This window comes from Pelmatolapia mariae, linkage group LG2 (assembly GCF_036321145.2).
Source record: "Pelmatolapia mariae isolate MD_Pm_ZW linkage group LG2, Pm_UMD_F_2, whole genome shotgun sequence".
NCBI classification, from domain to species: Eukaryota; Metazoa; Chordata; class Actinopteri; order Cichliformes; family Cichlidae; genus Pelmatolapia; species Pelmatolapia mariae.
Genome location: NC_086228.1, coordinates 38,348,579 through 38,360,680, shown reverse-complemented (window position 1 = coordinate 38,360,680; position 12,102 = coordinate 38,348,579). Strand labels below are relative to the sequence as shown.

The window sequence follows — 12,102 nt, the reverse complement described above, 5'->3', positions numbered from 1 at the left end:
GCTGACCCTCCATGTGATTGTGAAGAAGAATCCAATAAATGACATGATTCAAACCTGAGGTCAGAGAGTGGGCCTGGAAATGCATGCTGGGAGTCTAATTTATGATAGCCGCTTTAGTTCCGATAATATTGATCCAAAGCGGGGGTCTCTGACACGACTGGATGTTGATTACTGATTAGAATTAGGTCATCATCGACGCCGTGTGGCCCAAATAAAGTCATGCTGAACACAATGGGCCACAAACAGCAGACACCAGGTGTCAAACGCCTCGAACAGATTTTCACAGGAAACTTTACGAGTTCTTCATGGCGGCTGTTAAAAAGAGCCGGTTCTGTCTGCAGGCTAAGTGTCAGCCGACCAAACAGCTCCGACACACCAACAGGCAGTAACGCAGACGCACAGCTGTGCGGTCACCATCGCTAACAGCACGTGAGCAGCCGGCCCGGGTTTGAGTCCGACCCGCAGCCCTCTGCCGCATGCCCCCCCCCGGCTGCTTTCCTGTCATTTCTTTACTGTATCTGTCAATAAAGGCCAAAAAAGTAAAATAATCTTACTTTATTATTGTTATGCAGGTTTGTGTGAGGCAGCATGGATTACTACAGCATGTCCATGTTCTGTTCAGATGTGACTACATCATGTGACTCTGATAACCCCTGAATGATGTGCGCAGGTCACCCTGTGTTTGTTCCTGAGGACACCCCGTGACACGCTGCAAGGATGGACGCGGGTATTTTCAGCAGCTGGTCGTGCTGCACACGTATCTGCACCAGTTTCCTTGTCACAGCTCAAACTTTGGCATTGAGTATTTAAAAGAGTCCCTACAAACATCACTGTCTTCGCTGTTACTGAACCAAGAAAAACAGCAAAGAGGTACAAAGGTGTTAAAGTGCTACGACATCAAGCTTGCATAACAACCCTGTTTACACTGTGCCAAATGTTAGGCTGTCTGAGACGTCCTCAGGAGGACAGAAGGCTCGCAGTCTGCGACCTGAGAGACAAATCTGGTAAAAACGGTGAAAGTCCGTCCGGTGAAGTGCAGCTCTCACGGAGACCCGGTTGGCCTGGCTGAAGCAGTCCTGCTCTGACAGCTGAAATCAGACGCAGAAAAACGTCTTGGTTCAGACTCACCCGCGCTTCCTCTGCCGTTCCCATTTCTCCCCAAACACCAAACACACCCTTTCCTCGTCCCATCCCTCCCTCTTCACCTCCCTGACATTGCTCCCATGCCGCCCGCCTCATCACTGGTGTTTCTGTATGTTAGCTGATTTTTCACATGATAAAGACCTGGGAGAGCGAAGCTGGAAGACAAAAAGCTGTCATCTGTGGATTTTTACATCCACGCCTTCGTGTTTTATTTTGAATGCCAACCTTTTGTATGTTGTTTAACATACCAGTCATTACTTCCAACCATCGAACATGTACATTAAAACACAATGCAATGATCTGCCTCATAAACCCAAATGTGATTTACAATAGAAAGAAAACAAAACAAATAACTATTTGAATTCAATGACAGCAACACATCGCAGCAAAGTTCAGATGGGTCAACAAACACCTGGAAAAGTCAGTGTTTGTAAAGAGAAACAGCTGGAGAAACATTTAGCATGTGACAGTTTCTCAGACGCTCGCCAGCTGCAAAAAACTGCATCATGCTGCTCACTGTGAACAACATCATCAACAACATCAACAACTGATAACTGTGACCTTACAGCACAGCATTAAAAACATGACCCTGTGATCAAATCATTGCATGGACTCCAGGTTCTCTCTGAGCCTGTAGGTTCTCTCTGCAGGTTCTCTCTGAGCCTGTAGGTTTATGGGCTCAAAATGTGGTCATAAATATTTTGTACTTGTAAATCAGGATTTGTATGTGTAAAAAAGATTTGTGTGTGCGTAAAAAAGATTTGTATGTATAAAAAAGATTTGTATGTGCGTAAAAAAGATTTGTATGTGCGTAAAAAAGATTTGTATGTGTAAAAAAGATTTGTGTGTGCGTAAAAAAGATTTGTGTGTGGACTTAGCCAAAACCCCCCTGCAAGTTACACGTACGAATTTTGACCCTATTTTTCTTCCTTTCATCTGATTGGTCAATGTCATGTCAATCACAAATGTAATAATCCAATCAGAGAACAGATGGGTTTGGCTGTCGGAGGGGCACTTTTTTGAAATGCAGGTCCTTGAAGGGTAATACAGTTTGAAGCTGGAGGATCTCTATATAAATATCCGATAGCAGCTAGGTCGCTAACTTTCAGCAGCTGTTGAAAGGATAAAGTTGTGGTATGTCAGTGGTTAGAAATACCATCATTACTTTAGGATTAGTTTAACACAAAGTCAGGGCTGACCCGGGACCATTGCTGTGAGTCACAGTGCGCAGCATAAAGGTCCTTTCACATCAGACGCAGGATGTGCTGCTAATGCTAACTGCTAACTAAAAGCAAAGGATCCAGAATTTGTTGCGCTGGCTGCTGGGCTCTGTGGGTTTTTGCAGCAGCTCTACCTGTACTAGATGCACCTGCTCCTTGTCGTTTCTATCTCTGACTTTATGTCCTCTACAAGAGTTTCGTTTTTTTTGCTAGTTCTTCAAATGTTCAATAAAAACATGTATGCTAATTCATAACGAAGAAAGCTTTGTAATGAAGACTGTCATTTCCAAAACACTGCCCGCCCCCCGCGGTCCGCAGCGCTGTTGAAAAGGCTGTGGAAGTCCCTGTACTAAGCACGTAGACCTGTGACACAAAAATCACCAAACTCAGACGACCACAGACTGTTTTCCTTCGTGGTGATGAAGGAAAACGCTGGGTTGGCATGTAAAAGGGCATTTATTCCCTTCAAAGACCTGCAGTTCAAAAAAAGCGTCCCTCCGACAGCCAAACCCATCTGTTCTCTGATTGGATTGTTACATTTGTGATTGACATGACATTGACCAATCAGATGAAAGGAAGAAAAATAGGGTCAAAATTCATACGTGTAACTTGCAGGTGTTTTTTGGCTAAGTCCACACACAAATCTTTTTTACGCACACACAAATCTTTTTTACACACACACACAAATCTTTTTTACACATACAAATCCTGATTTACAAGTACAAAACTGATTTACAAGTACAAAATATTTCTGACCACATTTTGAGCCCATATAGGTTCTCTCTGCAGGTTCTCTCTGAGCCTGCAGGTTCTCTCTGAGTCTACAGGTTCTCTCTGAGCCTGCAGGTTCTCTCTGAGTGTACAGGTTCTCTCTGCAGGTTCTCTCTGAGCCTGTAGGTTCTCTCTGCAGGTTCTCTCTGAGCCTGCAGGTTCTCTCTGAGTCTACAGGTTCTCTCTGAGTCTACAGGTTCTCTCTGCAGGTTCTCTCTGAGCCTGTAGGTTCTCTCTGCAGGTTCTCTCTGAGCCTGTAGGTTCTCTCTGCAGGTTCTCTCTGAGCCTGCAGGTTCTCTCTGAGTCTACAGGTTCTCTCTGAGTCTACAGGTTCTCTCTGCAGGTTCTCTCTGAGCCTGTAGGTTCTCTCTGCAGGTTCTCTCTGAGCCTGCAGGTTCTCTCTGAGTCTACAGGTTCTCTCTGAGTCTACAGGTTCTCTCTGCAGGTTCTCTCTGAGTCTACAGGTTCTCTCTGCAGGTTCTCTCTGAGTCTACAGGTTCTCTCTGCAGGTTCTCTCTGAGCCTGCAGGTTCTCTCTGAGTGTACAGGTTCTCTCTGCAGGTTCTCTCTGAGTCTACAGGTTCTCTCTGCAGGTTCTCTCTGGTCCTGCAGGTTCTCTCTGGTCCTGCAGGTTCTCTCTGAGTCTACAGGTTCTCTCTGCAGGTTCTCTCTGAGCCTGTAGGTTCTCTCTGCAGGTTCTCTCTGAGCCTGCAGGTTCTCTCTGAGTCTACAGGTTCTCTCTGAGCCTGCAGGTTCTCTCTGAGTCTACAGGTTCTCTCTGCAGGTTCTCTCTGAGCCTGCAGGTTCTCTCTGAGTCTACAGGTTCTCTCTGGTCCTGCAGGTTCTCTCTGGTCCTGCAGGTTCTCTCTGGGTCTACAGGTTCTCTCTGCAGGTTCTCTCTGGTCCTGCAGGTTCTCTCTGCAGGTTCTCTCTGAGCCTGTAGGTTCTCTCTGCAGGTTCTCTCTGAGCCTGCAGGTTCTCTCTGAGTCTACAGGTTCTCTCTGAGTCTACAGGTTCTCTCTGGTCCTGCAGGTTCTCTCTGGTCCTGCAGGTTCTCTCTGCAGGTTCTCTCTGAGCCTGTAGGTTCTCTCTGCAGGTTCTCTCTGAGCCTGCAGGTTCTCTCTGAGTCTACAGGTTCTCTCTGAGCCTGCAGGTTCTCTCTGAGTCTACAGGTACTCTCTGAGCCTGCAGGTTCTCTCTGAGCCTGCAGGTTCTCTCTGAGCCTGCAGGTTCTCTCTGAGTCTACAGGTACTCTCTGCAGGTTCTCTGTGAGCCTGCAGGTTTGTGCTTGCTGCAGATATGTCGGATCGAGGCGTTGCTCTGTAATGAGGAGGAGCAGCAGAGAGGAAGGCTGGGAGAGTGAGGGTGGGCGAGTGAGGCAGTATAATAACAGTGAGCCTCTATTGTGTGAAACAGAGGGCTGATTGTTCCTGAGCTGTGACTGGAACCACACACTGACGCGCACTGGGAACACTGGGAACACTGGGTTATTACTGATTCTACACCTCTATAGATTTCCTCTGAGCTCTAAAGTCTGATTAATTCTTTATTTAAATAAAAGAAAACGGGTCAGCTGAGCAGTGAATGTCGTGATGCATTCAGTTTTACCTGCTGAGGTTTAAAAAGCCCTCTGCACACAGAGCGACCTCCTGTTTTACTGAGCATGTGCAGAAACACACAAACGCTCTGGCAGAAATGTGGACGATGCTTCTCGTACACTAAAAAACTATTTTACAGCTTCCCTGGAAATCAAAGCGAGCCATCAGGAGGTGATCAGATAAACAGGAGTTTCACAGTTCGAGATTCTCAGGATAAACACGTCACATGATCACAGAAAGGCAACACTGAGCCAAACCTGAAATCCCCATTTAACCACAAACTGCACATGCAGGAGATCCCAAACGTGCAGTATCACAGCAGAACTCAGTGAGAGAGTCTATGAAGACAGATGTCTGACTTTAAGAACTCAACCAGGAGCAGCCCTTCAGACCAACCGGCGGAGCAACGTGTTCTCAGGGCAGAGCGGCGTGTTCGGGTGGAGTGCAGGATTTATCCAGGTGTGTTTTACAGACAGGCTGATGTGAACCTGAACTCTGACCTGGAGCATCATCACTGACTGGACTGGATTAACAGTTACAGTTTGTGGTGTGCACCGTGTGAGGCTGCAGGTAACTATTAAAGCCCAAGGAACGCACATGACTACCTGTGGGCACCAGGTGGGACATTCACAGATGGCTCTAAAATCAGGAAACCTGCTTTCCTCTGTGGAAAACAAAGATTATTCTCTGACACTGATGGCTGTCGGGGGAACCGGGCTCCACCGACTTCTGACCCTGTTGTGTGTCACGTTCAGCATCATTCTGCCCCTGAACCCGTCTCAGGGCCCTGAAACAGTGAGGGGAACGAGGAGACGCTTCACTCTGATCGGAGACCTGAGGTACGAATCAGCACAGAGCCAAAGATAACGGTCCAGGCTGAGGGCAGAGGTCAGATATAATCCCACAGGTTGATGATTTTACAAATATTCACACACAGAATTACGAAACAGAGACATGCTGAGCAATAACCAGACAATAAAACACAAAAACATCCAATCAGAGGCCATGACACGTTGATAAACAGGATGTTACATCACAGGGAGTTTTCCCTTCCTGTTCTGTTCTTCTCAACACAAACACACACACACGGTGCTGTTCTGTGTGTGTGTGTGTTCACAGACTAACACCTCAAACACTCGGCTGTAGAAATCAATCCTTTCATTGATTATCAGCTGATCAACTGAAATCAAAAGACAGGAAAAGGAAGTGATGAATGACCAGCTGATGATGTCATGATGAAGTTGCTCAGAGGACAAGATCAGCTGTGATCATGATGTCAGCATTCACGATGTTGTCCTGCAGCCAGTGAAGGCAGAGACCGACTCCAACCCAGCACACACTCTAAAACTAGGACCCTGAAACCAGACCATGCACCAAATACACCAGCATCACCTTAAAACCAGAACCAGCACCTTGAAACCAGAGCCAGGACCATAAAACCAGGACCAGGATAGCAAACCTCAGAGATCCACTAACATCAGAAGCTCGAGTCAAATCAAATCAAATCACTTTTATTGTCACATCACATGTGCAGGTACGCTGGTACATGCGAGTGAAATTCTTGTGTGCGAGCTTCACAAGCAACAGAGGTGTGTAAAAATACAATAACATAAGATAAGTCCTGCTGTCCCTCACACTAATTTACTCTGACTCCAGTCTGGACCCCCTCAGACCCCTTGTGTGAATCCGGACCCTCAGAGACTCGAACCTGTGGCGGGGTCGGACCCGCGGACTGTGCGCGGCTCCGCGGCAGGAGGAGCCGCTTCCTGCGGGACTCTGAGAGACTGTTTAAGTAAAGTCTGAAGGACTGGGAGCGCCTTACCTCCGACCAGGTCTCTCTGCGCTCCGGTTCTGCCTGCCTCCTGCTCCGTGTTCCGGTCTCTGTGCTCGGGTCAGTCCGGTAAGCGGTGCGCGCGGCTCTCACTGCGCCGGGAGGAGAAACTCTGAGCAGCCACGGTAAGCTACACGCGACCACTGCGGACACAACTTCTCCTCACTTTCACAATAAAAGTCCCAAGGAAGTACAGCTTCCGGTCAGACTGTTTCTCCAGATCCACTTGCTGGCATTGATCCGTAAGTTCTCCAGATCATCAGTAAAGGTTCATGTTCATGTCTTCGTTCTTTTTAAACGTGCTTTAAGACGTTTGCATTAAAAACCTGAGCAAAGTACAGCTGCTGTCACCTGCTCTGTTTAAACCTGTTATTATTATTATCATTATTATTCTGATTCTTTCTTATTATTAATTTCTTTATTTATTAAAAATCGTTTAAATGTTCACTAATACATATAAAAAAGACAACAAACGTAGTCAGGAACAATGCACGTATTGCAAGAAGGTCAACTCTCAGTTCTCTCCAGCACAGCTTTGATTTATGATCATCAGGAAAATGATTAAACTGCACATGCTCAGTTCATTCCACTTCTGATCATACAGAATTAACACGTTCATGCTTCTGTAATGTAAAAGAAAACTGTGATATCATCTCTATGCATTTGTGATTTAACAAAAAGCTCCTAAAATATAAAGAAGAGGTTAAAGCTGTAAAATGAAGTTAATCTGGAGTTTTATCACAGGTGACCCCTTCATGCTGGCCTCGGGCTTCAGTCACTCAACAGCCTTTCTGCTGTTTAACTGTAAGACGTGAGATGAGCAGGTAAATAAACCACTTGCATTAATTAGGTTTCACGGTCGCTCTGTGGGTTTCATGGCTTCATGTACACTCGTCTGCAGGTAAGTCAGTCACTTCACAACATGAGGGAGTTGTCCCGTGGGCGCTCAGAGGTCCTCGTGGACACTGTGTCCTGTCCTCTCAGCACTAAGGAGCTGGACAGCGGTGGAGTTTCCTCCTTGCTGCCCAAACAACAATCTGAGCAGAGCAGACAGGAAACAGGAAGTGCCTGAGACAATACAGCGTTGAGAGGATCCGGAGCCCAGCTGCATTTTTCTGCCTCTAAAGGAGGATGCAGTCCTCATGAAGCTTTCCTCATCAAGGCAGGAAGAGCGCGCTCAGCAGCACTCACTCAAAACCCCACAGGAGGTCACCGGGCTGCACACGCCCTCTGACAGCAGGAGACCACACACACGCACAGACACAGTGTAAGGAAGAGGACTCCCTTACTACATTTATTTATATTATCTGTATAGCACTTTAGAGAACACCTTTCACTTTATTAAAAGCACCTTTTCAAGCACTTTATTTAGCATTGCACTTTGAGCATGGATTTGCACAGTAAAACATTTGCACACAAGAAGTTTAATTATTTATTGACTATTTATTGGGAATTTTAAAATCAGTTTGTAGGCTTGTTTCAGATCCTGCACAGCTGCTCCTCATCAAGGAATCTGGTGGTTGTCTGTCAGGAGAGAAGAATGGTGACTGAGATTGTGATTAAGGTTTACTAGTAAGGAAAACTAATGCAAATGTGTGTGAAATCTAGGAATAAAAGTGGTGCAAATAAGTGTTTTGTACGATAATGATTACTCCCCTTTCTTGCCTGTGTCCTCTTCAAGGTGTTTGGGCAAATGTTTCCCCGGGGGTCCAGACACCATTTAAAGGTTCCGGGAGAGACCATTGGTAAAGAGAGTGGTGAATCTTTTTGTGCTTGGGTTTTTGGGTTTTTATAATATTGCATCGCCCCCAGCAGGCTTCATGAATCAGAAGACGCTTCATCTTTGCCACGCCCACCAGGCTGGACTGAGCTGCAACCCGCTAGAGAGAGGATGACGGACTGATTCAGATCACAGAGGTCGAAGGTCACCGCTGAATCAGTACTGTACCGCTGTAAGCTGAACATGTGCCACCTCCTGCAGTAACTTTAACTGTGATATTTTTAAAATCCCCACCGTGATCAGCCTCAGGTCGTCTCACCTGTCTCCTAGTGTGTTCTGCAGGGTTACCTCTACACCCCATAAAAGGATTTAAACACACTGATTCTGAACAGGAAGTTGTTCAGGTGGAGGCACTGCTTCACCTGAACAGGGTTCCAGGTGAGCTGCGTCTTCATAACGTACCTGCAAATGTGACTGCAGGAAAGAGGTGTGTCCCTCTGGGGTCACCTGGACGAAGTGTGGGAGTGAAATTCTTGTGGGAGTGAAATTCTTCTGTCCTCCTAGACAGAAGGAGGATGAAGAGCTTCAGTCCTTCTCATCAGAGGAACTGTCCAGCTTCATTCCACCTGTTTCCACCAAAGACGAGCTGCAGAGACGCCTCAGGCAGTGACTGTCTGTGGATTTGTGTCTGTGCCTCACTCACACACCTTTATGGGAAGCAGCTGGGCCAGAGGTTTGGGCACACACTCTGCAGCTCAGACTGAGTCCACTCGGGGGCGCTGCAGCCTCACGCAGACAGAAGAAAACTGACACGGTTTCTTCCGTCTGTGCTGAGATTACCGAAGGGAAGTGCGAGGTTCAGACTTGGTGCTTCCTGCTCTGAACACAGTCTTTGGTTTTCTGGATGATCGGAGGTGAGCGGACACTTTCAGCTTCCTGCAGACTCACTGCCAAAAACCCAAACATGAGGTCTGACACAGACAGAAAGAGGCAGCTTGTTGTTGTCCTCGTCCTCACATCTTTAATTAATGGAATAAACACAGGGATCAGAGATTATTTTTTTTACAGGCACCCCTGCACAGAAACCCAGGGTACTTTGAGATGAACTCATTTCCCTTTTCCTTGGAAAACGCCATGAGGTGAAGGAAATGTGTGGAGGACTTGGAGACTTAGGAAACAAGGTGCTTGGTGCTGAGAAACTCTGGACTGCTAACACGCTGGACCTTTGACACCCCCACAATTCTGCTGTTTAAACCTGCTCACATTGCTGTCTCTAGTTCATGTTAAAATCTGCATTATTTTTATTTTGTCATTTTTGTTTCAGTGGGTAAAATTCTCCTGATATGAAAAATATATCCAACACGCTCTGTCCTCGCCTCATCCTCATCGCCCTCAGGGAAACCTTCTTCCTGTTAACCTGCTCACCACCTCAGACGAGCGCTGAGGCCTGTCAAACCAGGTCATTACGTACACCAGAATAAATGATATTTAATAACTGTCAAGTTATTTTATGGAGGTCCACAGGGCCTCGAACTGTCTCACACTGGCTGCAGAATTTAGGGTAGAAGTTATGTTTTTAACCTCTGAGATCTCTGTAATATGGATTTCTGCACCTGTTCTCCCTTTGCTGAACAGAGGCTGTCTTTCACATGTTAACAACTGCAGGCCCAAAAGCTTATTAGTGAACATCTAAAACACGTTTTGGATGAAAACTCTTTCCCAACATCAGTCAGAAAACACAGTCCAATAACTCCTGCTGTCAAGGTGCTGAACGACATTATTGATGCAAAAAACACCAAGCCAGTCTTCTTCTTGATTGGTTGAAGGTTTCAGACCATATCACTTTGGTAAGCAGACTGAACGACATGAATTGGCAGCCATTCTGCTGGGTCTCCCAGTATCCATAGGAGTTCCCCAGGGCTCCAGACTGGCGGTCAGAACTTCTGAACTTCTGAGTTTTTCATTCAAATCTCACAGTGAAAGTTTCCAGATTGAAACTTAAAGTTTCTTTTTTAGGAACAAATCTTGTTTCTGTCTCCAGGTGAGGAAACACCTGATTAAAAAAACAAAAAAACAACTTTATTGGATTACAGTGATCTACTCTTTATGAGCCCGTCTGGCCAGCAGCTGAAGAGGTTGGATACATCTGTAATTGTGCTTTACATGTTTTATTACTGACTGTGGACATCACGCACATCACTGTTCTCTGTAGACTCAGACTTTCCCGTAGGTTGACCTTTACCTGAATAAGGATTATAATAATAAAATTATTATTATTTTATTATTACTGTGTCCAAACCTATTTTTGTGTCATTTTAAAAAGCAGCTTCATCAGTCTGAAACACAGTAGCTCTGGACTAAACCATTTATCATTTGTAGGGGTGAACATTGCATCATAAAACTTGAACCACCCAGCTGATTCATTTCGTAACAAAACTTTTATTGCAAGCTTACGTGGGCTAGCGTCCCTGTTTCTCCCTCCGACTCTGAGCCTTAACACAACTTTCATTCTTCTGTCTGTTCTTCAAGAGACAAAGTGTGAAGACACAAGCTGACCGACATTTCTACTGAATTTAAGAAAGAAACACAGATACCCAGAAAAAAATGACCTTGGCCTAAACTTTCCATGATATGTTCACTGAACCATTATTCAGGTTTCACAGATGACATGATGGATGTCCTACACCTGAGGATTTCTGCTATAATTATCTCATTAAATGTTTCAAACCTCATCGATTGTCTGAATCGTTCCAGCTGCAGAGTTTTTTGGGGTTTTTTTAATGCTGGAAGAACTTAAAGCTGCTTGATGGTCAATTTACCTGTGTATATTGCACACCTGGTTGCTGGTACCCCCTGGACCTTTATAAAGAGGGGCCGGCCAGCGGGACCCTCACCTTTTTTGGGCTAATGCTGAATTTATCCCGGTTAGTTTGTATTTTTGGAGCTCTGCTTTGATTTGCACATGACAGTATTAACACCACCTGATGCTATATGCTAACTCTATTTTTTTACACTCTAGAAGATTCCTGTCGGTGGAGCAGCCGAGGGCGAGCGTGGCTCAAGAGTTGGCAGTTCGTCTGGTAATTGGAAGGTTGCCGGTTCGAGCCCTGGCTCGGACAGTCTCGGTCGTTGTGTCCTTGGGCAAGACACTTCACCTACCGCCTACTGGTGTTGGCCAGAGGGGCCGATGGCGCGATATGGCAGCCTCGCTTCTGTCAGTCTGCCCCAGGGCAGCTGTGGCTACAACTGTAGCTCCACCAGTGTGTGAATGAATAGTGGAATTGTAAAGCACTTTGAGGGTCTCGAAAAGCGCTATTTAAATGCAATCCATTATTATTATTATTTTTGTTGCCGAGACAAAGAAAGCTTGAATCAGGCAGAAAGGCGAGAGGTGTGCTGATGGCTCAGGGTGTCGTGTTGAGGAGAGCCAGGATGAAGGGCGAAGCTTTGCTTGACTGGTCGATCGGCATTCTAGCCGGTTTTTATAAGTGACTGAAAGAATGTGGTCGCGGTTTCCCCCGGTCATATCTGGATTCTCCCCTTTCACATGGGGGAGGAGCTCCATGACGGATCGATGACGCTTACTGGTCAACGCCCTGTAGAGGTTTTCTGGCCTCTGTGAGGAGAACCCTAACTAACTGATGAGGTAATTTATGTTATGTGGGAATGCCTCGGGATCGGCAGCAGGAATAGGTAGAGGTTTCTGGAACTGCCTCTGCGACCCGACACTAGAAAAAAAAAAAAAAAAAAAGGCCGGTTGCAATTTTTCCATCAGCTGCCATTGTGAGAACACAGAAATCTGTAAAGATGGACTTGCAGT

At 46.0% G+C, this 12,102-nt stretch overlaps 1 protein-coding gene across 2 annotated transcripts in view; it reads right to left on the bottom strand.

Moving 5' to 3' along the window:
* Window positions 1-6,675, bottom strand: part of arap3 (ArfGAP with RhoGAP domain, ankyrin repeat and PH domain 3) — a 31,709-nt gene extending 25,034 nt beyond the window's left edge. For both annotated transcript variants that reach the window (XM_063500199.1, XM_063500206.1), the window contains exon 1: window positions 6,554-6,675. The gene's annotated coding sequence lies outside the window, so the exon portion shown is untranslated. The remainder of the gene's footprint in view (window positions 1-6,553) is intronic.
* Window positions 6,676-12,102: the final 5,427 nt, after the last annotated feature.